Here is a 6,000-nt window from a genome sequence, read left to right as displayed (position 1 = left end):
CGGTCTTGATGAAGCCACCGGTGGGATTGAAAACAATGAATAAATTGATATGAAAACAAAGGAAGAGAAATCTTGACCAAACCACCGTAAGAGTTGAAAATGAAAGTAGCGAAGGCACAATTTAACGGGAAGAATTTGGGAAATGATGAAGATACTTGAGGGGATTTAGATACATGAGAACAAAGAGATCATGAACTGATTAGAGGATATTTGAACGATTCACCGGTAAGATTTGGAGAACGATAGCTACACGCTGAGAATGAATAATTCTGAGATGATGGGCTCCGGAGAATCAAACTGAAGAGACTCATGAATTGCTCCGGATAGGTGAAAAGAATCCTCACAACCGAAAACAATTATGAGAGGATGGCATCAAGCTAGAACCATGAATCTTGAAGAGAAGGGAGCAAGATTGAGAGAAAAATCTTCTTCGGTCTTCAAATCCGAGAATTACGATGAGAAACACCACCATGAATTGTTGAGATACTCCGGAATGAAAAATAGAATGGTTGAACCAACGATGAAAAGAATTGAAAGATCTTGGAGAAAGGCATTTGACTGATGATAACTCATTCTTACGTCAAACTTTGAAAGATTTGAGAATAGCTCTAGTAAAATTAGAAGAGTCAGGTAAGATCCTGGAAAAAGACATGTGGGTTAGGGCCCACTCAAAAGATATACCGTTGAACGATTGCTTGAAAAGAGAGATTGCACCGGTTGAATTAAAAGGCTTGAATGAGATAACATCCTCGAAAGAGTTTGAACGAAAGCAGAGTGGAAACACGAATCTTCGAGATATCTTGAGCACTCCGGAAGAATAGAATAGCGAGCGTGGAATGCTTATGAGGTGCACCGGTCATGGGAAAAGCATTTGAAACAAGGAAAAGGATATGATCAACACAAAAGCTTGAATTCAATCCACCAGAGAAGGAAAAAGAAACGAAGAATGATGAACTTAAAGCTCCGTTAGTATCTTCCTGATAATCACCGGATAAGAATGTTGACGGAAAAGAATGGAGAGGCTTCACATCCATAAGATGGATACTTGATTAAGAAATCCGAGTCCTTGAAGAAACAAGGGTGGGAGGGTAGGCAAACAAAGGCAACTTGGGACGAATGAAACAAACAACGTTGGGAAAACTGAGAGGTGATCTTGCGAATTCTGAAAAGATCGGATCCATTTGAAGAGAAGCACACCGGTTGAAAAGGATTGACATGACAATCTTGATTATCATGAAGGATAAGTATTCACATAGAAATATGAGAACACCACTTAGGAAAGGTATGGAATAAACACTTGACTTCGAAGCAACTCGAATACCACAACTGAAAAAAACAAAACAAAGTATTGGCTTGCAAAATAAGCCGGAACAAACATATGATAGATCCCATATCGTATCATGTGTCTATTGGAAAGAATTCCTACGATATACTTGAATTCCCACATATAAACTCCCAAAACTTTCTGATTATGCAATCAGGTGTTGGGGATACAGGGGAAGCATAATATCTCACCCAAAACTAGCAAATCCTACATCGAGCTATATCCATCCTTCAACACATAACCAAGAAACATTCGGAAATCATTTACCTCAACCTTCGAAAAGCATCCGTTATATGAGTTATGGCAATACTCCCGAACTCCCGCCCCAGTACTGGGTGGCGTCAAGGTTATCTCACCAACAACTGCATAAATGAGATTTTTGATGTCGGTGAACTCAGGTATTCCAGAACTGCAATGATGAAATTGTGACGACAACACCTCGGAGCTCAACTCCCCGGGACACTGCCACAACCCCTAAATGTCAGGAGGCACCAAGAACAATGTTCTCGTCACAAAACCATTGAAACGATTCCAAGATACCCGTGTGATCCTAATTTTTTTTTGTGAAATTTGAGGAGAGAAGAGTCAAAACTCTACGTCAGGAGGCCTCACCAGAGCGACGAACGGACTGAGGAGTAAAAAGAATCCTACTCTCTGATATATATAATCCTATAAGACCCAAAACATTTTTCTAGACTCAACAACGCCAACGATTCGATCAAGCGGGGGGCTCCTAAGTCGGGTAAGGCTCTGATTACCAACTTGTGACACCCGTGATGCGGCTATATCTCCCACGTGTCGGGGCATGACTTAGAGGCATAACCGCATAGTAGGCATGTCGCAAGAGGGGTAATCTTTACACATCCCATGTACTGAATATGAAAGGGATAAAGAGTTGACTTACAATCGCCACTTCACACAATACATAAATATAGCATTACATCATCCAGAATACAATCAAGATCCGACTACGGAACCAAATAAAGAAAGACAACCCCTAATGCTAGATCCCCGATTGCCCCGACTAGGCTCCACTATTGATCAACTGGAAACAAAATAACACAACGAACACGATCTTCATCGAGCTCCCACTTGAGCTCAGTTGCGTCACCTACATTGGTATCATCGGCACCCGCAAATTGGTTTTGGAAGTAATCTGTGAGTCACGGGGACTCAACAATCTCACACCCTCGCGATCAAGACTATTTAAGCTTATGGGTAGGAAAAGGTAGTGAGGTGGAGCTGCAGCAAGCACTAGCATTTATGGTGGCTAACATACGCAAATAAGAGCGAGAAGAGAAGCAAAGCACAGTCGATAAGCTATCATGATCAAGAAGTGACCCTGAAACTACTTACGTTCAAGCATAACACGAGACTATGTTCTCTTCCCATACTCTGCCGAAAAGAGACCATCATGGCTACACACGCGGTTGATGCCTTTTAGTTAAGTTAAGTGTCAGGTTTTCTATAACCGGCTATTAACAAATTCCATCTGCCCATAACCGCGGGAAGGGCTTTCGAAGGTTCAAAACCCTGCAGGGGTGTCCCAACTTAGCCCATCACAAGCTCTCACGGTCAACAAAGGATAATCCTTCTACTAGGAAGACCCGATTGGACTTGGAATACCGGTTACAAGACATATCAACAATGGTAAAACAAGTCCAGCAAAGCCACCCGATGTGCCGACAAATCCCGATAGGAGTCGCACGTATCTCATTCTCAGGGCACACCGGATGGGCAAGACATCGGGTTGGCATAAACCCTGGTTGCCCAGGGGGCGCCGGACATCGCCCAGGTTGGACCGACACTTAGAGAAGCACTGGCCCGGGGGTTTAAAATAAAGATGACTGTCGTGGAATTGTCATGGCAGATGTCCTAGCGAAAGGACTTAGTCGTAGGGCCATCGCAACTAGGAAGCTTAAAGGGGTTAATCGAGACAAAGGACACGAGAGGTTTTATACTAGTTCGGCCCCTTACGATGAAGGTGAAGGCCTACGTCTAGTTGAGTTGGCATTGGTAGGGTTTCGATCACCAAGAGGCTTAACTCGTCGGCTTGGTTATCGATCTCTTGTTTCTTGCCCTAAGCCGCCACCGGGTCGTCCCCTTATATACACGGGTTGACGCCTAGTGGCCTACAGAGTCCCGGCCGGCTCATAATCGTGTCCGGCTCGGTGACTTCCTTTACATGCCTTTGTTTACAAGTCTTTCCTTACATACGCGGTTTATAATATTGGGCCTTAAGCCACCTCTAGGCCCTTGGGCCTTCTATAAGATTTAATAAACTATCATCTTAATGTTTACTGGGATTCTTGTGTAACCCGCCATTGGGGCGGACCCGGCCCCTCCTGGGTGGGTCATAACTGATAGCTATATCCCCAACATTAGGCCCCAGGTTGACTTTGAACTTCGTTCTTTGTCAATCTTCAACACTTAGACAAAATCCATCTTCTTATCCTCGCAGAAGTTTTTGTAACCCGCCATGACGTCATCTCTTGAAAACGCAAAAAACTTTTATGACGTCATCTCCCAACGGATCTTCATCTTTAATGTCTTCTGAGAATCAAGGCGTCTGTGTAGTTGAATAACCATTATTCAGCCCCCCTCGATTTTTGCGCCCGTCTGTTCACATTTTTCCTTATAAATAGGCACGCATCAGCCTTCCTCATTCTTCTCTCTCTCCGTCTTATTCCTCTCGCAACCCTCCTGCTGCTCGAGCCTCACCGCCGTCGCGCTTCTCCTCCATCTCCGTCGACCTTGGCCGCTGCATCAACCTGAATCGGTCCAGAGAACGGCGGCGTCCTCCGCAGAAGATCCGTGGTTGTAAGTGTTCTCCCTTTCACTTCTCAGATCCGCATTAGGGTTTCCAGACTTCTTCGTGTTCTTCATAGTTCATCGCAGTTCTTCATAGTTCTTCCTCCGCAGGCCTCTTCTTGATCAAAAAGATATATATGCTTGTGCGGTAGTGTTTTTGTGCCTACTCTTGATGCCCACAGATCCCTTTCTCTGGTTCAAAGATCTCATTAGAACTCACAGACTTATTTGCGCTAAACTTTTTAGGTCTAGAATTTTTCCCATTTTTGAATAGCCATTTGATCTGGAATAATACCAAGCAGTTTAGGAAATTTGTTTGTCTCAACACTTAGCTGAATTTGCTTTTCTCAAATATATGTAGTCATGGCGGCTTACTGTGCCGGCTTACTTTTCCTTATATGGCATTAGCCCTTAACTAAGCCGCCGTTACTTCCCTGTATTATCATCATTGAACTGCTAATTTTACCATTGAATTGAACCGGCATGTTGCCTTTCTTTTCAGTTCGTTTTTGAACATCATGCCGTCCAAAGCACCAACCATCTGTAACTGGGTTCCCTCAATCGTAACTGAGGAACGTCTGAAGGAGTTCTTCACCATAGGATATTTGCCAGGAAAAGACGTCATGTCTTACCGTGCCCCTAATCCGGACGAAGAACAGCCCAATCCAAGGGCTGGGAAGTGATTGTTTTTACTGACCATATGAACCGTGGCTTCTCACCGCCTGGCTCAAAGTTCTTCAAAGAGGTCCTCCAGTTTTTCAAACTCCACCTTCAAGATATCGGGCCCAAATCCATTTCTAACATCTGTAACTTCCAAGTGCTCTATGAAGTGTATCTTCAAGAAGAGCCGACCGTGGAGCTGTTTAGAGAATACTTTTATCTGAACCGGCAGAACGAGTGCACCAACGGCCTTAGCTTGGAGCTTGGAGGCATCTCAATTCAGCGTCGACAGGGCGATGTCTTCCCCTTCATAGTCTTGCCGAGTCATCCAAAAGACTGGAATCAGACTTGGTCCTACTGTCAAGACATTTCACCGGCAAACGAGAAGCCACTGCCGGGGTATCGCCCCGAACGTCTTGACTCCAAGTTCGCGTTCCCTGACAAGCTCACTGCTGCTGAACGCAAGAAGCTGATACCATCCATCAAAAGGATTAATGCTTTGTTAGGGAACGGGTTAACTGGAGTTGATCTGACCCGCTGCTGGATCTCATGGCGGGTCATCCCTCTAAGCCGTCGGTCAAAACTGATGTACGAGTATGGTGGAGGCCCGGATGACTCTCTTCGTCACAGCTCCGTTCAACTAACGAAAGAAGATATTGTCTCAATGTCAAGCCTTCTCATGAATGGAAAATACAAAGACTGCAGTATCGTCGGGTTAAACTCCTTCTACAAGCTTAACCCGGTGCCAGAAGTAAGGACACTTTGATCTCCCTCCTTTGTATTTTTCCCAGCCGTATTGTTTAATACTTGTCTGACCTTTCATCTTGTTTTTACCTGTCTGCAGGCCAGATCTGACTTCTGGAAGGTTAAATATGACCACGAAGCTGCCAAGAAAGCGAGAGCCACCGCCATAAACGCCAAGAAAACGACTCGGGGGTCGAAAAAGAAGAAGAAGAGCACTGCTGAAGATTGGATGAAGCTTGACGATTCTTCTGAGTCGGAGGTAGCCCTTGACTCCCTTGGCCAATTTTTAGTAATCTTATTAACACTAATCATTACCAGGATGACACTGGGGCTAGTCAGGCCGTTGAAGAAGAGGTAACTATTTCCTATGACTCAGCCCATTTTCCAAGACAAAAGCTTCGAGTCGTAACCCAGAGAGTAAGGTTTTCACACCCTTTGGCTTATCTGGATCCTCACTTTCT

This window comes from Triticum aestivum, chromosome 7A (assembly GCF_018294505.1).
Source record: "Triticum aestivum cultivar Chinese Spring chromosome 7A, IWGSC CS RefSeq v2.1, whole genome shotgun sequence".
Lineage (NCBI taxonomy): Eukaryota > Viridiplantae > Streptophyta > Magnoliopsida > Poales > Poaceae > Triticum > Triticum aestivum.
This window is presented reverse-complemented; position numbering follows the sequence as displayed.